The sequence below is a fragment of the Coloeus monedula genome (genome assembly GCF_965178545.1).
Source record: "Coloeus monedula genome assembly, chromosome: 11".
Classification (NCBI taxonomy): Eukaryota; Metazoa; Chordata; class Aves; order Passeriformes; family Corvidae; genus Coloeus; species Coloeus monedula.
Genome location: NC_138791.1, coordinates 17,357,928 through 17,384,221, shown reverse-complemented (window position 1 = coordinate 17,384,221; position 26,294 = coordinate 17,357,928). Strand labels below are relative to the sequence as shown.

General features: G+C 42.0%; 1 protein-coding gene across 4 annotated transcripts in view; it reads left to right on the top strand.

The window, feature by feature from the left end:
* Positions 1 to 26,294, top strand: part of FOXP1 (forkhead box P1) — a 381,899-nt gene that overhangs the window by 219,327 nt on the left and 136,278 nt on the right. The gene's annotated exons all lie outside the window — the stretch shown is intronic.

Sequence of the window (26,294 nt, the reverse complement as noted above, 5' to 3'; positions counted from 1 at the left end):
ATTAAACAAGTCAGAAATATGGATGATACTAAATGCACAGACTTTGGTTGTTTCAATCATTTTCATCCTACAGGTTTTTACTTGAAGTGAGAATACCATCAGTGAGAAAATCACAGCCATGCTGAATTCATTACTGCAGTAGTCACACAAAACCACGGATAAAATTTCAATAACTGCAGGCCACAGTTGAGTAAACAGTTGCACTGAAACTTAATTCCTGTTGACTTTTCCCTCATTCTTTGCCAGGGGCACATTCTGATTCGTAGTGCAAAGACAACAGGGGTTACAGCTTTGATTAATACAGGACAGTAGAAGAGGAGTGGAACAGTAAAATATGTTCAACACAAAGGTCTTGTCTTAAAAAAGGCTTCGTATCAAAATGAGTTAATTACACTGTGTTTTCCATAGGAGGACTATGGAATTTTCCAGTGAGGCTTTGCGCAGAGGGAAACAGGGAGGGGGGATCTTGCAGACATGTGCACACCATGGACCAGAATGGCTCAGACCTCTGCTCCTCCGCCGCTTACTAACCCTGTGCCAGGGCTTCTCCACAGCCATCCCGAGGGCTCGTAGCCTTCCCGAGGGCTCAGGATGTCTCAGATAATGTTGTCACTTCTCACGTAATGGCTTGTGTCATTCAACAGCTGCCCATTCGGTCAATTAAGGAGTGGCACCCATTCATTCCTCCCATCCTCCAGCTCTCCCCGAACAGTGCCCGGCACAGACCTGAGTGCTCGGGGCTGGGGACAGGATTGCCAGGCTCAGGATTGCTTTCACACAGCTGAGATTTTAGCTTGGAGTTTATTTATCCTCTGCCAGTATAGTGAATGTGGTTGGGGATCTTGCTTTTCTCCAAGTTCTTCAAAGACCTTTATGTTCTGTGTTTGAATTCTGCTGTTAATTGGTTTTGATGACTAACTTCTCCATGGAGTTTATCTTCTAGAAAGCAAGTTGATTGCAAAGTTTAAAACAGTTATTAAATAAAAAAACAACCAACAAACCCAATCCTGATAACAATAAGAGGGTAATCAGAGCTAGCATAAAAATATCAATCTTGGTGTTTGGAAAACATTTTTAAATGCTGAAAAGAAGAAAACCCCGTTGTTTTCAGACAGCTAATGCAAGCATTTACAGATACACATACAACATAGAGCATAATGTTTAGATGTTTCTCCGTATACAACATATGCTCTCAGGTCACTTAACAGAATGCGTTCTACAAAACACTCCTTCAATACAAATGAATGAGTTCTGAATTAAACAGCTATTTCTTAAGAGCATTTCATTCAAATCTTTTCATTTTGCCACCTGGCACTTGTTTTGTCTGAAAAGAAAAAAAAAAAAAAAATCAGTGGTGGGTAGTTTGAGCTTTCCTGCCATGGTTAGTTGTGTGTTCCCATGATGAGGGTGGCAGAGCAGTGAAACCTGCATGTACAATGGCTTGTGAAAGCATCTGTGCTGAATTTAGGGTCACATTTCTTGTGACATTTATGAATTTATTAGAACTAATAGCTTTGTTAGTATGAGAGAGGAAAACAGAAATATTTCAGGGTTTTTTTAGGAAGTTTTAATGGGTTTGCAAACTTGTAAATATTTTACCATGGAAAAGTATGGAGCACCACAGATGTTCGTATGTTTGCAGGAGCAGTGTATGGTGTGATCACTCTTGCTGTGAGTACAGGGAGGACTTGTAGGACAAGTTTTATGTTTCCCATGTCATGTTAGGGTGATTCTGCCATGCAAGGAGACAGAGAGTGATGTGATGCTCAATTATTTTAGCATTAGCAATCTCATAAAATGTACTGTTAAACTGGGAGTAGCAAATGTGGGGATGAGTTCTGCTATTTATAATAAAGCCAAGTGGCTCCAACTGAGGTTTATATTGGTGAAGCAAGAAAGGCAAAGCAATACAAGTGACTCTTCAGGGACAGTATGTCTGTGGAAGAGTTGGCTAAACGTGGAAACGCATATAGAAGTCACCCTCAGAACCAAACGATAAGGGAAAGAGAACCTTTTCTCAAAGTATTTTGGCACTTGCTGGGAGTGGGAGAGGTGGCCTTCCCACTGCTGCTGACTCCACAGGTGCCAGAGGTCAGCATCTCATGGCAGTGACTGTCAGGATGAGGTGGAATGGGCTGGGGTTTGGTGACCTGCTTATAAAGTCTGGAGTAGGCATGAAGGTTACCTGGGTAACATTGGACTCCTAAAGAGATGGAGCTGGGATTTGGTGTGGGGTCAGGTAGTGGGGCTCAGGAGCTTTGTCACAGAGTGCCCATGGAGGCAGAACCAAGTTACAGAACAGAAGACCTGGGAACAGGGCACCAGGTAGAGTCTGGCAACATCTGTTGGCTCTTGAGGCATCATGAAAAACATCTGGGAGGTGCAGAATGGGTGTCGGAGTGACCCACAAGCTGAAGGTCTGGCTGGGCGAGGCTTGGGCAGAAGGTATGTAATGATGGGGTGACTCCTGCCTACCAAGCAGTAATAAATAAAGACTCATGGGGACAAACTGCCTTTTTAATGTTCATGATCACAGCTGTAGTTGCTTCAGTGGTTTCTGACGTCTACTCAAAGGGAAGGTTTGATGCCTCAGTCCTAGACAGTTCCTTTTTTTTTTTTTTTTAAGCTTATAAAATAAATATTATTTATTGCATTTTATTTTTATCCTCAGGACTATTCATTAAAGTGTTCTTCACGTTATTAGCAGGGAAACAAGACTATGAATTGAACAAAGAGAATGATTACAAAGTTGAATCCTGATGTATAGCAGCAAGACACCAAGTGCTGTGTTGCACAGTGGCAGAAATACAAACCTCTCCACATCAATAGCAAGATCCACTTTGATACCGTAACTTCAAGTACTGCCCCACGAGTATAAAACTCAGTATCTTTGTCTAATCCAGAATGCTTTTGAACTTTGAGGAGGTATGACTTTAATAGTAATTTGTTGACAGATTAGCTGCAGAGATTGCAAAGGGTTTATTTTGCAGAACTGGCAGGCTCCTATCAGCGTTCTCTTAAGGAAAAAAACACACACTGCTGTTTTGCAATTGCTTGCATTTATTGACAACCTGCGCTGAGCAGGCAGAATCGGAATGTTTGGATAATGTAAACCTATAGCTTGTCTGATGGAGTGTAGTGTACTTTTAGGTAGTGCACAGATTGCTTGATAAAAAGGGTTACAAGGTGCCTGTGTTTATGACAAACTGGAATAGCAATACAAACGCAACTGGTATGTGGAGAAAGAAGGAGGAGGTTTATGTAAAGAATTGTGGGGAAGTTTCTTTTCTTCACTCCGTCTTTGAGCTGAACTATACTGTAATTATGAAGTGTCACTTCAAGCTTTCTGAAGAATTTAGATAAACACTAGTTTTGCCATGTGTCCACCAACTAAGGAAAGAAGGGGGTTTTCCTTGAAAAAAAACAATGGAGTTATATCCTGTTTTGTACTTTTATTCCAGAAGATGTCTGTAAGTGAAAAATACAGTTTTGTTCATATATAAAAGAATGTTCGATAGACAGAAGAAATTTGGACTAGATTCTGGTCTGTGCCCAAGTCAGGGCCTGCAGTTGGGCTGTTTGTGGTGTCCCTGTGAAGATGCCACAGTTGGGCCCTTTGGCAGTAGTTGTTTCATGAAATGTTGAGATGTGAAGTGTTAGATTGAAGGAATCAAACTCCAGAGGGAATATGTGGGTTCTTCAGATTTTGTTCATGTTCAAAGACAAGGAAAATGTACAAGAAATGGGGGATTTGGTGTATTGTTGAGAGGCTGCTTTAATTGGGCAGATCAAAAAGAAGATTTGACTAGAAAGAAATCGGAATATATCACAGTGTAAATGAAAGAAATGCCTTTTTTTTTTTTTTTAAATTGGTGAGTTTCATGTTATTTCGCAAACCCGTGAGGAGGGGTTACAAACCACATCAGGAGTTTTACGGTCCCATTGATCATGATGTGGACTTATCTCTGTAGAGCAAAACTGCTAAATTAGATCCACGATAAAGTCTTTGTTTCATATTGACATAACTGGGTTAGACCAAAATTGTTTGTTAGACTTTAAGGGAGCGTCCGTGTTGAGTCATTTTGTCCGAAGAGACATAAAGCCTAATTATTAAACTGCTGTTGCTATTGAAGGAGCCATTTGAAAGTATAGATTAAACTCCATGCAGGCTATTGGATTGTGTTTGATTTTGTATTGTAGTACCTTCATAATTGAAGATTACAACATGGTGGAAAGATGACTGCATTTGTAGAGCTTCTGCTATTTCATCAGAGTTTGTGAAAAACAACTTTATGCTCCTGGTAACTTTGTGTTTTTATCATTCAGACTTTTCCCCCAAGTTCTGCCATCTCCCAACATTGAACGGAAGGTGACATGATGTCTTTTTAGTCATTCAAATCTAATAACTTTTAATCTGAAGGTTAAGTAGTGAGATATAAACTAAGAGACGATAATATCAATTTTATGTTCACTGAAGGGCACAATATACCTCTTTCTAGTAGAGGGAAAATTGTGCGTAAAATGTCTTTTGCTTTTCAATGGAAAAGCTGTGGCTCTGGGAGCTTAGGAATGAAGCAGCGCTGGAAAAATTAAATAAGTTTTAACATAGGCTGGCTACCTTGCCTGGATTTTAGAATCAATGATTTTTTTCCTTAATAATTCAATTTTTAGATCTGTTGTCAATGAACCATGCTGAGAACATTCGCGCAGCATTCTCTATCCTCACTACTGCTAATGTCTTTGTTATAACTACTTATTGACACCAACACGCCCTAAATTTTCTCTAACTGTTGAAGGGTAAGGGGAAACTACTACTTAGTTGCACTTGCTGAGATTATTGTTTTCTCTTTGTCTTGGTTTTGTTTTATTTTGCTTCTGAGGTCTTTGATAAATAACTGCATAACCTGAGTCCTCAGAGCACCTTGACACTGGCACCCAGAGCTCTGCTGTTGTGTGTGCTGGTACAAGCATGGACGTGCAGAAGCTGGGTCATCAGACATGTAATCACCTGGGTTATGTGCACATCCAAATCCAGAAGTCCTCTGTAGGCTGTCCATGTCTATTTCTGTATTTATTTATTGTTTTACAATAGCTGCTTTTGCTTCACCTGGTAAATTAGGATCAGGCAGTAATCATTTAGGTTTCTGTGGGCTCTTTGAAGGGATGGAGCTTCTGAAATATGTTTGCTGGGTTGATTTTTAGCCTTGCATCCCTGTGAAAATTCAGCAGTGGTGTGTTTGTTCCCAGCTGTTTTCGTAGGTGTGCACTCTCCCCTTATATTTGCTTATGCTTACTCATAAGCAATAAAGTTCCACATTCAGGAGTGCTGTTTAGGGAAAGTCTGCAAAGGAATGCTTTAAAGCTGTTATCCAGCACGTGTATACACTGCAAAAGGCTTCCAGCTAGCATCAGATATGAATTAAAAGTCTATTTCAAGTGATTGATGTTACTCAGATTATTAAAGACTGTTCCTCCTCCAGTGATCATCATACTTTAAGGGTTGTTTTATAAGTGGTGCAACCACTTATTTGTAGCAAATATATATATATATATCTCAAACTTAAAATGCTAGTGTATAAAGCACCCTTTAATTCACATGGAACTGTTCCTCGTCGTGGCTTTTAACGTTGCAAGATGCTTAAGCATGTGCCTAAATGTAAGTGCATGACTAGTCTGATTAAGGTCACTGGTACGTCTCATGCCTGTAAAATTAGGAATGTGCTTAAGTACCTTGCTGAATTAAGGCTTAAGTAATTTCACACTAATAAGAAGTTGCATGGATTGCTGATATTTTAGAACTAATTTAACTTTATTTGGAGACGCGCTGCATGTAGGGAGATTGTTTGGCAGTGCCTGAGGAGCAGCAGCAGAATTGCAGCTGTTTTCAGTAGCATAGCCCTTGATTTCAGTGGAGTTTTGTCTGACTTCAAAACATTTAAATAAGAACAGAATCAAATGCCACGGTTTCCTGCATTATGTTCTTTCTCTTGGGGAGCTCCACTGGGTATCCCAGCAAGTGAGAAGAATGTTAACAGTACTGTTGTAATTTATAACAGTGATGTTATAAATAAAGATTGGGATTTGAAGTAAAAATGCAGAAGTTGTGAATACTCTTCATGAGTTTATTTAACTGCATAGCACCCCATTAATTAAAAAAAAATTAACAGAAGGTATCTTTTGGAGGCTTAGTGTAAACAGTGACATTATATAATGACAGTTTTGTAGGATAGTGTTGCTTGTTTTGTTGCTGCGTTCTGTATTTTGTTAGCCATGCTCCCTACATTTCCAAAACATAAACCATATTTGCAACCTGTTTTAAATAGTGCAAATATATCTCTTTTTTTCCCTATAAAAGCTACAGATTGTGTCTGTGAAGTGTATAGTCTCAGACATCCCTGAAGCCTGGGGCAAGTGCAAGGTTTATTACAAGTTGGGCTTTTCAATTTATTTTGAATCATATTTCTTCTTTTTCTTTTAAGGGTTTTTGTTGGCTTTTTGTTTGGTTTTTCTTTTTCTTTTTTTTTTTTCCAGGCTACTGAAAGTAGGGCTGGTAACGTGAAGGTTGAGGAGAGTTGGGCTATTTAATCTCTCTGACAATGTGTTGTAAAACTCATCAGTGCAGTTCTCCCCTTTGCCCCCAGCACTCACAGCATGTTCCCAGGCAAACCAAAGAGAAGGATGCAAGAAATGGATATAATTCCTTGTATTCTGTGTGCTGACCTAATACTGGTTCTCATTTAATGACCATAGGATTGAGGACTGGGATGGTTACAGACAGAAACATCGCTGGGCATGCAGCTGCATGCCTGGAGATGGGTCATTTTTGCTTGGTGGAGCACTGCAGTTCCAAGTTTGGGTGACGTCTTTTGATAAAGCTTCAAGGCTGAACTAATTCTTATATGCCTGTTTGGGGCCTTCTTACCTTATTAAATAAAATAAGCAAGTTTTTGAAAGGATTTTGTTCCATTCTAGCAAGAGGCATCGTTATCAAGGGGTACAACACAAATGTTTCAAATTTGGAGATGCAGAGCAAGGTCACAGTTTGCCTCCAGAATCTGAAGTAATCAGGATTTTATTTCAGATAAAACCTCTGGGGCTGATACTTAGAAAACATTACTTTTAACTGGCATTACGCAATTTGCTATGGGTCACTTAGCCAAATATTTGTGTATGGGTCTTTTTTTTTTTTTTTTTTTTTTTTTTTTTCAAAAAGACTTGCCAAAGTTCAGGTGGGATTTCAGGCTTTAACAAACTCTACCTGGAAATTAAGTGCAGGAAGGGAGGGGGAAAAAAGCCTTGTCTATTTGAGTTAGGGTGATCACAAGCTAAAGGAATGTGGTTGCTGTTGGCATGCTCAAATCAAGTTTTCCTTAAATTTTCCTTGTTATTATCACCGATACCGAAAAATGTCTGCCAGGAAAGAACTGCAACACTGCTGAAATGTTGTAAGACCACTGACTGTCTCACATTCTTGCTTTTTTCCTCCTTTTTCCAGTAATCAGTGAGATACGTGCAGAAATAGGGGTAAGGTCCCTAGCTGTTCCCAAGGACTATGTGGGCAGAGGGTGGATCTTCCCTAGTACCTTCTGGCATCCTGAATCAGCAGCAGACCCACAACTTTGGAAGGATTGGCTGCTCTCTCACGGATGAAGCTGGAGCATTTGTGTTCTCAAACCGTCATCGTTTTGTATTTCTGTTTCCACATAATTAAGTGATTCACTGAAGGAGAAAGGTCAGACAGGCACAGGGAAGGAGAATGGAACTTGTTAGAAGTAGTGGGGCCCAGCATCTTGCGGGAAAAATTAGAAACAAGATGGAGCATAGTTTTTCTTATGGATAAGAAAGCATTTGGAGCAGTCAGATCCTCACAGTCCAGTCTCAGCAGTCTCCAGGAGAATTCTTCTGGCCTCTGCTTAAATGAGAAACTTGATCTATGGATGAGCTCACCTAGGAATAGCTCTGGTTTTGGGGAGAGTGGCTGCAGTTTATATTGACTTTGTTGTGTTGCATTTCATACCCTCTCTGCTATGTCATCCCTCTTCTTCAGGCTCAGAGCAGGATGGACAGGTGTGCGTGGAAAGCAACTGTTCTGGATTTTGTTGGAAAGCTAAAGTTGAAAGCATCCAGTGTGCTGAGTGTGCAGGTGTGGGAGCTCTGTGTTTGGGACAGGGGTGCTCTGTGTCTGGAGAAACCCTGCAGTCTCTTCTCTGGAGCAGCTGGCTGTGGCATTCACTTGTAGCTATAAGTAAAGTGCTTTCTGTAAGGTCACAGGGAGGGTTTGTTACAGCTAAACCTCCCCAGTGCTGCATTTTAGTTTCTGTTCTCTCTCAATAGCTGTGCTGGTTTCTTCATCCCAGACATGGTGTTTGGGTAGCAAAAGCAGTTGTTTTGCTCAGGGAAAACAGTCTACCTCCTCGCCTTCCCACAGCTGTAATGCTGTATTACAGATCCAAAAGAAAACCCTCCAAGTCAATAAACAACAAAAAGCAGACTTATCTTTTATAGTGTTCTTGAAACAAGTGTAAGGTTATAACACTAAAGCGGGTTTTATTAAATCTAGGCGTGAATCCATATTGAAGAAATAATCCACTGCTTCTTTTCTGCTTCTTGTCTTTTTAATTAGCGCTGGCAATGGGATTGTTAGCTTTTAAGATATGGTAAATATGAGCCTATTAATATTATTGAATATAATACTCAAGAAGGTGCTGGGAATGCTGGTAACTGTTTTATGGAGGAGCTAAAAGTGGGCTCTTTGCTGTTCCACACATCTTCCTTTATGACTACTGGGGTGAAGCCATAGTGGCAGCCCTTCTCCAGGTCCCTGGAGCATCCCTCCCAGCAGGTGGTGTGGGACTCTTGTCCCTTAGTCCAGTCTGACAGGATGGGTTTTTGAGCCCCTTTTCATAACACCGTGAGTGTTTGGAGTTTAAAATAATTGTGACTCCTTTTCCTTGAGAAATGATTCACCAATTCCTCCCGATTAATGCTTGTTGAAGTGTTTTACTCTTGGTTTCAGTCTCTTAACTTGGGCAAGGACTGGATTATAGGGGTTTAACAGTGATTAGCTCTGTTTACAGTATTTTTTTTCTTGCTCTGAAATGTACGGTGTTTGCTTTGTTGAGGGGTTTTATTTTGCAGAGTTTCTGTTGACCACCTGCTTTTTTTCCTAATTGGTTACAAGGACAATTGCTAGGCATAATAAATAAAAGATATGGCCTTCCAAGGCTGTGTCATAGGGACTGTACGTCAAAGATTCATAAACTGCGAGCAAAAATATGTGCCTCTCCCTGGGGGCAGGGAAGCGCGTGCCGTGTTCACGTTTGGGGATCCTTCCAAGGTCACGGAGAGCCGGCAGTAGGAACTTCTGCAGCGCTGGCTGATGGCCTGGCGGGGCTGCAGCCACACTCAGAACAGGGCAGCCCACCAGCCCAGGTTTGCAGTGAACTCCTCTCTAGTCTTACCCTTTTTCTTTCTGAGTTTTGGAAGAACAGACTTTTTTTCCCCAGTCTCTCCATGCAGACCAAAGGCTGGAGTAGAGCGTGTTTTTAACACTCCTGAGTCTGCCTGATCTGTGTCTCGGCAGTCTGTCAGTGGAGCTTTCAGTCCTGCCCAGGCAGGGTCTTTTGGTGCTCAACTCTGCCTATTAGGAAGTTTTTCCCCAGTGCCTGACCAAAAGTCTTATCATGGAATCATACAATGTCTTGGATTGGATGAGACTTTAAAGGTAATCTCATTAAAACTCCCTGCTATGGACAGGGACACCTTGCACTAGACAAGGTTGCTCCAAGCCCTGTCCAGCCAGGCCTTCCATCTTGGATCACCCGCATCTTGAACTGACGTACACCTGGAGTTCAAAACAGTGTAGATAAACTCATGTTGCCTTTGCTGGGCAGGACAGAGCAGCAGGAAGTGCAGCCAGGAAGCACCTGGCTTGTTCCAGCTTTTTCACAGCTACTTCACCAAGAACTCAAGTTAAGGAAAAATGAGATTGTTGGAATCTTACTGACTACATAGCTCACCCCAGCTAAACCTCAAACAGCTATAGGTAGGATGCGTTCAAAGGGACAAAGGTAGCACTCAGAAAATAGGAAATGCCAGGCCTCAGTTAATTGGTTTTCATAGTGGAAACTCAAACTGGATTTGCATGGAAAGAACACCCTAGAATGGATGTTCCTGGAGACCCCTCATGGTAACCCATCCCTATTCCTTTTGTGTGTCCAATTTCATATACTGGTTCTTCCAAAAGTATAATCTTAGCCCAAGAAAGTCTCTTTGCTGTTGTTTCCAGGCCACAATCTGGTCTGGGAAGCCACTATCTTTACCACACCTTGTGTCCCTCCATGTCCAGTCTTGTATCAGGGTGTCCTTGGAACAAAAGATGAACCAATGAGTGTGTCTTCCATTTAATTGCATATGTCAATGATAAATCTTCTGAGAAGACTCAGACCACATGTTTCTGAGGAGGCTGCACTTCAGTCTCCATCCCGATCACTGTCCTTCATCACTCTCTTAAATCTGAGGGAGAAAACAGGAGGTTCAAAGGGGGACATGGGATGGGGGTGTGAGTGAAAATCTCATTCCATGTTCAGTGCACAGAGTCCATCTGGAACGCCCCGATAACTGCCTTAGCCGCGCCTCTGTCATTTGGAGGCCTCTGTTCCTGTCTCTGCCAAGTCCCTGTCGTCCACAAGACAAGACATCTGCAGTACATTTGTTTAAAGCAGGGAGATGACAAGCATTGAAACAGATGTTGGAAAGCAGAGCAGCAAAAGGCCTGTGCTAAGTGAATTGCCCATCGGGCCGGGGCTGTTTGATGGCTGATTACAGACTGAGCCAACTGTTCCTTCAGAGCAGGCTGCGCCCAGGAGATCCCTTGGTAAGAGATGTACTTTGCCAACATGTGGTGCTCCCTTTGTCACCGTGCCTTTTCAGAGGTACCTGGGGAAAACACAGGGAACAGGATCATCATTCAAAACCCCTTAGATGAGTAACACTCTTGCTTATCCAGGCCGAATTGATTCCTGGTTACGAGTTGAACCATTGGAAAGCATCAAGAGCGTGCCTCGGCATCCAACAGCCAGTATCACTCATTAGTTTGAATGAAAAGCCTGTGCAGGCTTTATCAAAGCTGCAGAGAGTTTTATCATGATCAACATAAAACAATATTCTGTCTGAAACCTCTGCACCATATTGCCATATAAAAAGCAGCTAATGTCTAGTGATCCTTGGTATATGAAGCAATTCAGGTTTATCACAAGCTGACATATTATGCTTTGACAGCAAAGAATCCCTTTTGTACCTGATCTCATGTTTCCTAAGACCAGCTTTTCACCTCCTCTCATCTTGTCTGTAGGAGCTGATCCCCTTGTGCTGGGGAGGTAGAGCTCTTGTTAAATGAACTCAGGAAACCTGGAGTATTTACCTGTTAGTCATCTTGGGCAGGACATGAACTTGCTGAGTAAGGGAGCTGGGCTGGGGCTCAGTTTGTTCTGTCCTGTGAACAGGAGCTGGATGGAAAACTGGCCCCTAGCAGGGAAAAAGTACCCCTTCGTGTTCTCATATGTTCAACAGGCATCCCGCAATGAATGCCAAGGACACAAGGGTGTTCTCTTTCCCCAGGGTAAGGCATGGTCAGGTCCTGCACTTGCTGCTTTCACAGAGCGGGAGGGCTCCTGTGCCTGGGCTGGCACCAGTGGAGGGGTCACCAGCATACCCTTCACACTTACCTGGGGCTGCTGATACTCCTTATGCATCCAGAGATTCCACTGCTGCCTTACCTCAGGGAAGGAGAATGGGGCTCTCCAGGCTGCTTGAGCTGCCTGCAGATGTGCTATCTGCTAATGAAAGACTGTTAGGCACAATCACATTTCCATCTTATCCTGGTGGAGGGAAGGAGTTCCTCTTCTTCTATTCTGTTTTTCTTGGTGATATTCCAGACAGGCAGTAGGTGACAGGCATATGGTGGCATTTTTGGGGTATCCTGTGCAGGGCCAGGAGTTGGACTTGATGATCCTGATGGGTTTCTTGCAACTCAGCATATTCTATAATAGCCTTGAAAATCATTACTGGGTTGCCCCAGTCTTTACAGGGACCTGAACCATTTACCAAAAGCACTTTATAAAAGGACTGGCTCCCATATGTCCGAGTGAAAAACACTGGACTGTGCTTGAACCTCCTTATATCATTATTGTTTATGCAAAAGGATGAAAGGAAGAAAGATCCAGGACACCTGGAGGGATGAAGGGAAGAGCAGAGCTCTTCTGTGCCTGTCCTGCAGATTCCTTACCTGACCAGTCCATACTGAGCCACAAATGTACTGCAAATCTTGCTACCCAGCCAGAAGAGCCAAGGGGCAGTTTCCCTTCTGCCCCAAAAGTCACTGCCATCTGCAGAGACAGGGAGCTGCACTAAGGGACTTGATTTTCAGGAAATCTTGCTGATACCGTGGTTTTGCAGGTGGCAGCCAGGGCACTGCCAGTGGTGTATCCCATCCAGCCTTTTCCTCTCCCTCTCTGGAGAGAGAAGAGTGCTCCCCTCATCTGAAACATCACAGATATTGTGCAAGAGTTAATGTCTGCCAAGGCTTGGACCTGAACACAGAAGAAAGGGAGCTAGGTGCATGAGTATGCTTTTGGTCCTGTAAAATGGACATTCCACTGAATAATGAGGAATTTATGAAGTGTAAAAGACTTGTTATTATTTATTTAGAAGTGTATTGTTCCCAGGCTTGGGCTTACTCTTCATGGAGCTGGCTTTGTGACTTGGGAGAGCAATCAGGAGTTGGACTTGATGATCCTAAAGGTCTTTTCCAACATAAATGATTCTATGGTTCCAGCTTGTCATGCAGTGCTGGCTTTGGGCTCAGCTAGGTTTGGTTCTGCTTGGATTTTCCCAAAGTTTTGCAGAGGCCCATCTGGGCAGATGATGGGTGAGACCTGAGACCACTGTGTCCCTGCCCAGAGGTGGCCCAGGGGACTCCCCACAGGAGCAGGGTCAGGGCAAAGATCTCTACCCACATCCTTGGTGCCCACCACCCCTCAGGGCTTCAAACACCTTTCTCCTTACTTTCTAAGATGCTGTAACTTAGGCAGCATGTGTGGATTAAGACACCCAGAGTGGTGCTTGTTGAAGCCAGCTGAAAGCAGAGGGAAGTGGAAGGTGTCCCTGCCCATAGCAGGGTGCTCTGAGGTAAATGATCTTCCAACCCAAACCATTCTAGGGTTCTGTGATACGATTGTATGAGGATGAAGGAGACTGACCACTTAAAGTGCAGATTGTGCTCACATCTTCCTTCGGATGAAGCAATGGGAGAAATGTTTCTAAGTCTCATAGTTATGTTCATGGAGATAAGTTTGCTGACCAGGTACAAGCAGATGCAGTTGAAATAGGTCAGTGCTGTTACTTGTAGAAGTGTTTATTTGTGGCCTTAAAATGAAAGATGCGATGAGATCGATACACCGGAAAATATTAATAAATAATTGATTGATAGTGGAAAAAGCTCTTTCTGTAAATAAACTCCAGTGTAATTAATAGCTCTGTGTTCAGTAGTGTGCATGCAGAAGAAGCTGGGGATGCAATTAATGTGTCGGGGGCCTGAAGGACATCTGCAGATAAGGGTTAAACAGTCTATTGAAGCTGAACTCATGAACCTGGTTAAACTGCTGGACTTGTTTGTTTCAATAAAACTTTTGTCTCCACTGTGTACATATTTTATAGCATTCTAGAAGAAACACTTAAAGTCAGATTTTTAATATAATGTTGGTAGCAAAGTATGAAGGACAGAGGAGGTAACAGAGAAGGCAACTTGCTAATGCAAAAGCAGTGTACTGAAAGTCACTTTTATTTCTTATTTATAATCTACATGCACACTCTGGATAATAGATGACAACGCTCATTCAGTACTTTAACTTCAAAGCAGAGAGAAGGCATGGATGACAGAGCTGGGAGCTGGAACACAAAGGTACTAACAACAAGAGGAAAAATGCCTGTTTACTGGATTGCATTTGTTAGCACGCTGTCTTCAGATATTGTTCCCCCAGGAATAGTGAGAATATGTGCTGCACGAACAATGATTTAACATCTGAAAATGGTACTTAAAGAGTTTTCTGTCTGGTAGTAATGTGATGAAGGCTTCTGAATGGAACCTGGGGACTTCATTTCTTCTATTTATCTATATGTCTCTTTGGTTTTAGTCAGCGGTAATTGCATATTTAACCCCTTAAATAGGTTTAACCCTCTCAGCACCAACTTTTTTTAAATTTTATTTTTGGTCTCACGTCTGCTTTTGTTACACTACAGCTGTGCCGCTCGCATTCCCTGCCAAAAAACCAGAAAGACAAAAGGGATTTTGGAGAAGTTGTGGCCAGGGAAGTGCATGGAGAATAATACCAAGCTCCACCTCTCCTCCTCCCTTCTCCTCTTCTTTCTTTTTTGAGGAAAGCAGCAGATAACAGCATCCAAGGAAAGTGTTTTAATGGGATTCAGTACAGCTGGGAGCCTTACAGCAGAGGGTGAGAGGGAGAAAGAGGGCTGTAATGAGGGGGGAAGTTGCAGATAGAGCAGTAAATCAACAGTATAAATTTGCTGCTTACTTCAGCACTCTACTTCTTTGCATCTTCCTCAATTAGCACTTGTTCTGGGGGGCTTGCTTAATAGCTTATGTGAAACAAATATTAACATAAATTGTTTAATTATATCAAAATCTTGAATTCCTCCAAGACGTAAAATTGTTTTTAGCTAGGAATACATCTGCAATAAAACATCATCTAGTTAAAGTAAACGAGCTCTAAGGAAAGTCATAAGATTGTAGCTGAGCTACTTTTACAGTTTATTTTCATGGTATTTAAATTATGATACCAGTGGGTATTTTTAATTAGTGCCTCTTTAAAGTGTGCACTTGTCTACATAAGCCATTTTGGCAAATTTGACTCATTCATACCGTGGTTGCTGTAAAAGAGGCCAGCACAGCCTGCAGGAATTGGAATTAAAAGTTTCTGCAAGCTGTTGTCGACATGACCACATCTCATTAACTTAAGAAATGGAGATTATTTGCCTGAAAGCTTGATTTGACTAACAGTAATCAAATATTAGGCTCAGTGGAGAAGGAAGAGGAAAAACAGCTTCACTGTTGTGATCTATATCCTTAAGTGTTGTGTGGTTCACTTTAAATAGCTGTGGCATATTTCTGCTGTGCCAAACATAAAGGGGAAAAAATGATAAGACACAGGGCTTTATGAATAATCTAAGGTTAGTTTTATTTTCCAGTCTGACATACTATTTACCAAGTTTACCAAGGGTAAATATAATTTTTCTGATGATTCTAACATCAAGAAGAATTAATTATCTTGAAAATAGTTTCAAAGTTTAAGCACTGGAAATTGCTTATATCTCATGATTATCAACTGTTAAATAGGCATGAGCCTTAAATTTGTATCCTAGAATCATTTAACTGTTTTTAATGAAAGAAGATGAGGGAGGTTGCAAAATTTTGCATAAAAGAACCAAAATAGTGAAGTGCCTTTTTAATGTGAATTCTTTAAATAGCTTGGCAAATTAAACAGCTGAGAAAAAAAAATCTGTATTTTGTGCAGTGATTAAGATATGGGAGTAGGAAATTCAAAAATGTTTGTGCTTGAGAGAGTGGTAGGGTCAAAATTCAGCATTGTGTGTTTGCCTGGTAAGCAAAGGACAATGTCATACCTAGATGGAAGCTGTGGCACACATTATTAAAAAAAAAAGGTGCAGTTAAACAAAAGAAGATAAAGTCTTGCGCCTTTTTATGTCTTTGAACTGAGAACATGTGCTGCATTTTACTAAAGGAACATGAGCCTTGAATGTAAGTAACTGGTTTTTGCATTAGGTACTCCCTGGAGGTAGCAGAAAAATATCATGTCCCTGCATGAAATGCGAATGTGAAATCTACCAGAAAGAAATATTTATGACCATTTTATGCTTGATTAGACTTGGATGACATCTGTTAGAAGACAGGGACTGGACAAAGAGAGAGAAGCTCGGGGGCAAATGTTAACAGAGTTGTTTAGATGATGCTGGGGCAGGAGCGTCCATTTACTGCCAGGCAAACATAGGAATTGTGTTAGCGAGAGTGCAGCTGACAGGAATTCGCCGTGATGGAGGCAGTGTAAACTGACGGGCTGAAATAGTAAAATGCAGCTGTTGATATTCGCCGCGCTGCCACGATTTATGGGCAGGTATCGCAGCTGAACACAGATACTGTAACTTCCAGGGAGCAGATGCATTAACAAAGTTATATAAATGTGAGTCAGCTATAAAAAAAGCGACATCTTCACTTTTTAAAGTTGTTATTCCGCCAGGCTGCACTGAGAGTTGGAAGGACTTTCCGGAAAGAAAAAAGCTGGATTTTCTTTTTCCTTTTTTTTTTTTTTTTTTTTTTTTTGAACTCTGCAGAACATGCTGCTCTGAAGCAATCAACCTGGTTGTTTACTTTCCCCTCCTTGCTCTAGCGCTGGAGCTTTTCCCCATGCCGGATCTTGCTCTTTTCTGAATGAAATGAAGTTCCTTGGCTACATCTGCCCCAGTGCAGGGCAGGAGGGACGAGCATCCAACCCCCCTGGCCCAGGGCAGCAGCACAAGCAGCCCTTCAGCTGCTGTAAATCTTTAACTCCAGAGTTTGACAATTAATCGATGGTGAGCCTTTATGTGTTTTTAATGTTAAACTGTTGTTTACCAGCTCGACAGAAGTGGGTTTTATGGCTGGAGGTACAAACACTCACATCACTCTGGGTCTTTTCCCAGCTTTCTTTTCCTGTAAATTTTCTCTGTCTGGAATGCTTATGGGAAATGTTATTTTGTTTTTGTTTGCAACAGCTCTGTTGTTTTGATTTTGTCTGAGTGGTATGGAAAACAGTACGTCACTTGGAGTGGGTGTTTTGTCTATTGGCCATTTGGCTATTCCACGTATATTTCTCATACTTACTACATGATGACAAGGGAACCCAAATGGCATAATTTTCCTGTTGAATTTTGCTTTCCAGTTTAATAATAGTGAAAGGAAAACAAAGTTAATAGATTTAGCAGTTTTGATACTGCTCACATGCTGATAGATGCCTTTGGATTTTTTTTCCCTGTGGTTAAGGGTCTGTTTAGACAAAGGTCAGATTAATGCATATATCAGTTTCTATAATAAACTGCATAAAGATTATGTTACACATTTTGCATACAGTTGTGAAAAACTGTAATTTAAGTACCCAAGTCCATAAAAGGGTAATAAACAACTTCGGTATCATCCATATGATTAGTCTAGGGTACTTTCTACAGTGATTTTTTTAGGCAGTCCATAACAGAAGAAATAGCAGCAGATGCCTTTTAATTGAAAAATGATCTGAAATAAATTTTGCACTTGAAAAGAGAACACGGCATTCTCCATATATCTGTTTAGCTGGAGAGATCTGAATGTGAGATACACAGATTCTTGCATAGTATTTACCATGTTGGGGAGAGCATATTGACAGACCACAGAATGCAGCTTTAAGACCAGATAATTTTTATGTATAGTACCGAAATATAAAATGGAAAGTATGATTAATTTTTCAATTTCTCTCAGCAGATATCTAATAATTGTGCAGATGGACTGCCAAAGGCTCCCATTAAAGATTTAAAATGCAAAGAAAGGTAGAATCAAAAAGATGGTATTTTGGATTAAGTAATGTAAAAAAAAACTGTAGGGCAATAGAAAAGTGAAAAGCTACTGGCAGAATAAAAGCGTCGTGTCAACTCTCCTTTAGACAGATTTCAACATTTACACATTCAACTACACTTTTTTGTAGCTGAGATTTAAAATAAAAATACTTAGAGATTGCTTAAGCCAGCTGTGATTTTAAAATCCATTTTTGGACTTTCAGGTTTTGATATGCTTGTTCTTAACAGAGTGATGAAAAATGCAGAGTGTGACCCTGTGTTATAAATATCTCCATAAATACAGTGGCAAGGAGTGTAATCTGTTGTCCAACATTTAAAAACATTGTAGCAAACTCTGTGGCATAACGTTTCTTTCATTAAGTACCAACAGATACAGGGTGGCCAGATAGCGTTTTGCAACAGCTTCTTGGGAATGTGCTATTTTTGTTAGCCTTGGAAAAAGGGATGCTGCAGCCGTAGTATATAGAGGCTGTCAGAAAGGTCCAGCTGGACTTTTCCTCCCTTTTCTGTACTGTCTTTATCACTTTGCTCAGTTCCACATAATAACATCTTCATCTGAGATTGCTGTGGCACAGGGGAACTGCATTTGTTGATCAAATTTGGCTGGATAACACTGTGATCTCGTATCCTGAAGTGCGGAGATGTGCCTGGAATACGTAAGCATAAAGCTGGCCCTTGATTGATTGATTCTGCCTGTCACAGAACAAGATAACTGGATCAGTAAATACCCTGTGCACTTCAACTTCATCTGTACAATCAAAAGTGAGGGCATCATGGGGCTGAAAAACACCGAGGCATGATGGGAATATCTACATTTCAGAATGATAGCCAGGAACTTGTGAAAAGCGAGGAAGAAAAGAAAAATTTTTCCTTCCTCCTTTTCCCTGTGTGTTTGTACATGAAGAGCAGTGAAAAGCACATTAATTTTGGTGTGCTTGCGGTGTGTCTGTGTCTCCCTGGATTTATTTCAGCTTCACATCGGTGTAACGCTGCTGCTGTTGCCAGTGGTGCTAAGCCAGCATAAGGCAGGGTAAAACAGATGAATCAGACTCTGGATATTCCAGGTAAAGCATGTTATTTGGGGTCTCATGTAAGAAGGTGACATTTTATCAGATAAATGTAATTAAGTTACGCACCTAACTGAGGCGATTTGCTACTTCGGCAACTCCTAGAACTGTTGGGTTGAGCATCCCAAATTCAAGCTGCAGGATCTGGGAATTTAAATTAAATCTTAAATGAGAAGTAGGAGTGAAGGCACAAAAAAAAAAGGAAAAAAAGGTAAAAGATGACAGGTGGCAACATTTTAATTAAAAGGCCACACTTTTATCCACAAAACGGAATATGAGCAAAGCAGGCAGAATTTTTGCTGTGTTTTTCCAGAGGTTCTTTTGGGCTAGAAAATAACTGCCTTTGCACAATTTTAAGAAATTCTGAAGATCAGTGTTCCCCTTCAAAAGTGTGTGTGTGTGAGACATATTGCTGAGAGGGCCAGTCCGTCCATCTCCAGCCTGGCGTGTCCTTTGTCCTGCACTTCATGAGGTTTGTCTCAATGAGATGGGGTGACAGAGCGAGGAGAAGCCTCTCAGGGCACCTTCTCCAAAGTTTTACAACAGCAAGGTGTGGTCACCTGCCCCGTCTCCTTCTCAGGGTGGTATTTGGCAAGCACAAGGTGTTAAAGCCACACAAGCATTTGCCAGGCAAAGCCTGTTGTAGTCCCATAGGATCTCACCCTTAGGTCTCTCCTGCACACCTTCCTGTGCAGGGTCAGGTGTCTGATCCTTGTGGGTCCCTTCCAACTCAGTTTGTGATTCTGTGGTTCTCTTATACCCTGTGTAACTGGATAAGGCAACACTAGCACTGAAGCAAATCCTTAGGCTCAGGGCTGCAAGATTGGGTAGTTCCGGGAGCAGTTTATTACAGTGCTTTTGCTTTTAACTGTTTTTACAATTTATTATGAGATTGATGTGTGGTGTTTAATCTGGAATTTCTATTTAGTGCTTCATTTGCCTAAGACACAGATAACACAACTTTCTGTAAAGCACTTACGTGATTGCTTCAGATACCTTGGAACTGTGAGAGGCAGGAGAGATCCAGAGCCCTGTGGTGGTAACTGAAGACCTGCTTAGGCCGTGCCATGCTACTGCATAAACCAGCTTAAGCAGAAAATACTGCCTGTTTTCCTGTTTATGTATTCTTCTGCGTCTGGGACCAGTTGTATCTGGCTACAGTTTCAGTATATGTGTCGCTCCCAAGTACAGTACTGAAAGCATAAGATGGTTGACTGGGCTCTCTGAACTGTGATTGTCTCTCTCTGGATTTTCTGACATTCCATATGTTGGGGCAGGTTGCAAACCATGTAATCAGGTGCTCTGCTTCCTTTCCTTACCTATGTGGTGACAAAAGGCCAAGTACTCAATCCTGAGGAGGATACAGCACTTACTCTGTGCTTACTCTGGGGGCAGCTTTCAGCACTTGGTTGGAGTACCATTATTGTATGATACTGCCATGATTTGCTGGCTGTTTTGGATAAATGGTTGAAGGAAAATTCAACAAATGGTATGAATAGTCTTTTCCAATGTGATTGTGTATCTCATTTTCCAAGTCTTCTTTGGGAATCTGCATTTTTTTCATCTAGCACCAGTCTTTTTATGGAGAGGGTGTTTTTTCTTTTGGACTCAGAATGACTTGGAAGTCATAGAAAAGTCTGGTGTGGCTGTGCACCAAAATTGCTTCCCTGTCAGAGCCTGTGCATGGCAAGCTTTGTTTGGAGAGAGGGTCTGAGGTTGTCTCCTAAGGGTCACAGGGCTTTACCTTTTGTGGTCCAGCAGATTGCAGCTTTGAACAATTCCTTTCTAAGAAATTGGACACGGGTGAGTTGCAGTGGTCACGTATCTGTGAGGCTGCACACCTCCAGTGCTTCCTGATGAGCTGCCCGGGGAGCCTGGGCACAGTTCTGTGGGCTGATGGCCATGGCTGCCCGGGTGGGAGCTGGAGGTGGGTGGTGGCCACAGGTACCTGATGTGCTCGGAGCTGTCGGGACCCTCACTGTCCATGCAGAAGCAAGCCTCAGGGCAGGTATTTCTGCTGTTTGGCCATCATCTGGGGGAGCCACATGTGATGCTTGTAATCATATCTGTCTGTGAGGGGGCTGCTGGAGGAGCTGGGTGCTCCCTTCGTGAGCTGACATTCTGCAGCACCGTGAGTGCTCGCCAGATGAACAGAGGTGCTGGAGAGCCTCTGCTCCCAGGGAGACAGTGAGCAGGAGCTGAAAGCTGGAAGGGAAACCCTGCTTTGTACTGGCAGTAAGAAATAGAAGAAATAAGAGTTGCATTCTTCTCACCCAGCAGCTGCAGTTATAGTAAAGGGATGAGAAGCATCCTCTGTGCTTTCTCTGGAGAAATTGGAAGAGATACCCAAGTTAAATGGATACCTATAGGGTGTGATGACCAGAAAATTATGTAAGGACTTTGCTTCAGGTTGTGGTGGATCAGACCAGGGAGATTCAGCCTCGTGGGACTGAAAAATAGAGAGGTCTGGGCTATAGGCAGTCCTTGATGGCTCTTCACACTCTTCGCGTAACAGTCGTTCTCTGATTTATGGCATTGGTGGAACACACTATTGAATTTGTTGGTGTAGAAATTAGCTGGAGCAAATAGACAGCTAGCTGTAGCCTGTGGCCTTCTTTCCCAAACAAAGTAATACAACTCAAGGGGAGCTTTAAGCAAAGTCCAGCTATTGAATACTCTATGTGTTAAGTATCGAGTAAAAATACAAAAATGGATAATATCTGCAGATTTCAGACAGTTGGAGTTGTTTTGTGTAGAAAATATGTGGGACGGGTTTATTTTTAAATGTTGACCGCTGCTATTAGGTATTTATGACATTGGAAACACAACAGAAGGCTAAAAGCACCACAACAGCCTCAGGTTGGCTCAAATTGGCCTGTAACCACAACTTGAAGAGGGAGTTTTATCCAATGTTTAATGCTGGAAAACATCTCACAGCGCTTCTCAGGGATCAAAAGCTTTGCAAAAGTGGTCACCACTACGCAAGCAGTGTGGAGGATGCCGAAGCAATGAAATGTAGGAGTTTCAAGTGGCCAGGATTGTTCTAAATAAAGTTTCCTGGGGAACAAGAACCTTCCTTTCTGTGTTATGTACCTCTGTCCTTGTTCTTTTCTTTTCCCCAGTCCTTCAGCTGGGTGGAGTGAGAAGAGCAATTTTTAGGCGGTTTGCAGGTTGTTTTTATGAAGCACCAATGTGAGAAAACTCCTGAATTTGACACAGCAATGGAAGGTGGGGCAGGTTCATGGCTCTGAGGGTAATTCTGAACCCCTCCACCATGGGCCTTGTTTTCTTTGGCTGGAACATTTGACAGGGCTGACATATTTATGTACAGAACTAGTATTTAGATTGGAATTTTACACTTATGAATGATGAACTAAACAGAACTCATTTATGTTTTTCCTTCCCTCTGTAGCTTTCTTTTTTTCCTCTTATTTTTTTGAAATGTGAGGTTATGTGTTGCAGACAAGTCTCAACATATCCACCCTGTGCTTGACCACCGGAATTAATAAGTAGCCACATTCCTTGATGATTCTATAGGGATTGGAAGCTAGGCAGCCGAGTTTGCTATGCAAGAGAGTTAATAAAAATTTTCATTGCTGGAGGAAAGCTTATATACAGTAGTCTGTTTGTCCTGTATTTCAACCACCTGAGTCAGAGCCAAAAAAGCAATTGTCTACTACATATTTCAAACAGATGCTGAGGGGTAAAAGGAGTGACTAGAATTCGCAGCAATAAAATGCTGGCTCTTTAAGTTCCCTTGAAGGAAGTGAACCTATAAAATTTTTGCTGCTGACTTGTTTGTCCAGTTCTTTGAAGTATTTAACATTAATTTAGTCTGCAAATCATTGCCACCTCAATTTTTCATTGAAGTATCAAAGCCTGCTAAACACATAACCTTGGAGTGCATGAAAACCCCTGATTCCTTTAGCAGATATATTCATTTAGCATTTACCCATTTGAAAATTTTCTCCAGACTCTGGTGGTGGGGTACACTGCAGGTATTTGCAAAGGAAAGCTTTTTGAAGAAGTTGCTTGGTTTTTTTTTTTAAATGACTGTTTGTTTCACTTGCAGTAGGTAAGTGCATTTTAAGTGGTGGTGTTCCATCCTTTTGTGTTAATAACAGCCATTACTGCTTTGCATCAGAAACCGAGGTGGGGAGCCAAGATGGTTGTGTTTGGTGGAGCAATGGGCTCTGCAAAATTATTAGAGGTAGTAGGTATTCAGGGGAAGATGTGCCTGTCCCGTGCTCACCTCTGAGTGCAGGAGCTGGGTGAGAGGCTGTGATTGCATGGGCTGATGGTGCCTCAGGCTGCAGCATTGTCTGCCAGCTGTTCCTGGCCTTTTGGGCTGTGCCCAGGATTTCTGAAAATAAGAATGAATTGATGACAAGTGAAGGTGAAGGGACTGTTTCCCATGTCTCAGATATTCTGTCTTCCAAGCAGTCTTCAGGCTCAGACCAGCAAAATGTATGCAGGGGTCATTTTTGTTGCCTTTTTGGCAAAAAAATAGCAGATTATTCAGTAAGTGACGGATACACTGGCAAGTTTCTGAAGTTAGTTATTGCTATGAGATCCTGGTCAACAACCTCCTCATAGGGGTCTCTTTCTCAGTTTTTTTTAAAATATATTCTCCCTTTTTGACTTCTTCAATGTAAGTTTCTCATATTCTCCAGGACCTTGTGCCCTGGGGGATAGGAAGGAGAAGACCCCTGGCCCCACCACTGTGGGTTCCAGCAGAGCTGTGCCCTGCCTGGCACTGCCCACAGCAGCACTGCTGGGACCCAGCGGTGGCGTGAGCGGAGGACATCAGCTGTGAGGGGAAGCTTAAAAAATGCCATCAGGCTTAACTTGGGAAAAAATACCAACACAGAGGGTGTCAATTGAAAACCAGCAGGGTGGGAAAGCTGCTGTACTGTAGTGGGAATGCAGCAGCCTCAAGGCCCTTTAAATGATTGGTGACACACTAGAGATATTGTTAAATTACCTTTTTTATTGGTTCTTGAGTCTTATGTCTTAAAAGACTATTCTTTGGAAGAAGTCAAGAGAATCCTTATATTTGGTTTAGATATAAACCTGAGATACAAAACGTGGATGTGGATCTGGACCTGAACTTTCCCAGTGTCTGGGGAGTATTTCAGGCTGGAATTTTGTTGTGAGACCTGTCTTTGCTTGTGATGGTCTGGAGGACTTGGGTGTAGTGTTAACCTGCAGCACGGTCAAGCTTCAGCCAGGGATATTGGTATTTTGGCATGTTTTCCCACCAGACAGGGAAATAGTGAAGTGTTTCTGTCTTAAGGTTGTTTGAAGATTAAAAGGGTAATTTTCTGTTCTGTTTTCAGCACCAAAAATTGAATACGAGGATTTACCAATTTGTAAAGTGACTGATTATATTAAAGAGAGGACCAGAAAGTGTTTGAATTATGGTAATAAGCAACAAAAGAAAATAATTTTTTGCATCTAATTCAACTTCTAAATGTTCAGAACTACTTGTCTGTTTGTAGTTCATAGTATTGTTTCTCATCTCTGTGCTTTCATTGCCGCATCTGTAAAATCCAGATGGTGGACAAGCGGCTTCTTAATTTTGTTGAAGGACTTGAGGATGATTTTGAAGGGGGTGTGTGTTGCTAGTAGTTTGTAAGAGAACTTGGGGCAAAGGCTTAATAAAGGATCGCTGGTGAAACACTTTAATTCAAACACTCTGGTTAAGACTTTCTCTCCAGCCTGCATGGTCCCATATTTTACATTCACTCTCAGCATGGACTTCCTTTGCTGAGGGTCCCATAGGTAAGCCACGAGAGCAAAATATACTACAGGGCCTCATACCAACACTTGGAGTGGGAAACTTTAACCGTCCGGCTTAATTTTTCATGGCCATAGAACAATAGCCGAGATTGTGTTGTGGCTACAAAGGTGGCCAGCAGGACAGCCCCATTAGCCCTGCACAGGCAGCTCTGCCCCCTCCTTGGGCTGGGACCGAGCTGTGGCCCATGGTGGCTGTTTTTTGTGGCCCATGGCTGTTTCTCTCTTGCATTGGAGCAGGATCACTGTGGTGACACGACGAAGAGGGCTGAGCACGGTTGCCCGCGGAGCCACGTTTTGTATCTGCCTGCTGGGGAGCAGCTGCAAGCAGAGGAAACCAGTAGGGATAATGGTGATGCTAAATGGGAAGAGAAGATTTTTTGAACCTGAAAAAGGCTGTTTAGGTATCATAACCCCCTTTTCAATGCTGTAAACCCTTTGAAAGCAGCCTCCTCTTTGCTCTGTGCAGCACGAAGCATCCAGGTTGGCTCTTGGGTAACAGCAGCAGCTCACTATGGTTTTTGTAGCACTGTGGAGGAATGGGGAGAATTTTGAAAAAAATCAAAAAATCTCAACTGGCCAAAAAATGTCAGCATTTTTCAATTCTGTATTGACACCTGAGCAGCAGGCTGGCATCTACAGAGTGCTGAAATAGCTGTGAATTGGTAATTATGAATTACAGCAGGAGATCACTTCAGCTTAGTGTTCCCAAAGCCTGAGAGATCAAAAGGTGCCAGTGAGAAAGGTAAAACATTGAGTGGCAGTGAATGTGCCAGGCTGCCTGAAACTTAGTTGCGCTCTCTTGTTTGTTGCTGAATTTTGTAAGGGGAAAAATTTGGAAAAAGAGAATGTGGATAACATTTCTATTGAGGCATGGGTATTTCCAGGAAAATAACAAGGATGTGAAGCAATTGCTGGGGTGCTTGTAGGTTTTTATATTTTTCTCAGTTTTATCCATTAGTTTACCTAGTAGAGCAGTAATTAAAGGAAAAAAAGCAGTAAGAAGCAGTAGGAGGGCAGGATTTTTCCTGCTTGTTTTTCCTTAATTTTCTATCAAATGCAGAGCAGTACAACCATTTATTTTTTAAGCTGCAAAAGTGCCCATTTCCCTTTTTTATACCCTTTTCTTTCCACCTGTCATTTCCAGGAAATGGCAATGTCAGATGATACATTTGTGTGTCACGTTTCAGCTCAGTCTGGGAAGGGGTCAGTTACCCCTGGTTCACACATACCCAGGTTGGTATCTCCCAGGCTTTTAAGAGCATCAGTAGATAAGGATCAAGATTTATGAAGCAGGGGATATAAAGGGAAACAAAGGATTTTTGAGCATGCATAGAGCCCAGGCATCACGTCCAGCCGCTCAAAAGGTCCCTAGAAGAGTGAAGTTAATCATTAGAAGAAATGGTCCAATTTTAAGGTGGCAAAACCCTCCTTTGATTTGCCAAGCTCTTATCCAGGGAGGAGAGCGGTCTTTGCTGAAGGGCATCCTGTCTGTCTGGGATGTATCTAGTAAAAATTGGAGATATTTTTCACCACTTTCAAAACCCTTTCATCGATTCCCCGTATTATTGGCAAAATAAGGGTAGTGGCAGATTCCTTATAACTCTCTTTCCCTTCTGCATCAATTATGCGTCTTTGTGAGGCAGAGCTTTGAGTCAGTTCCCCTTCATTTTGCTCTTCTGGTCGCTCCCAGGGGAGACAGTCTCTTGGTAATAGGAGCTACCTCAGTTCAGAGAAGAATACGGTTTTGTT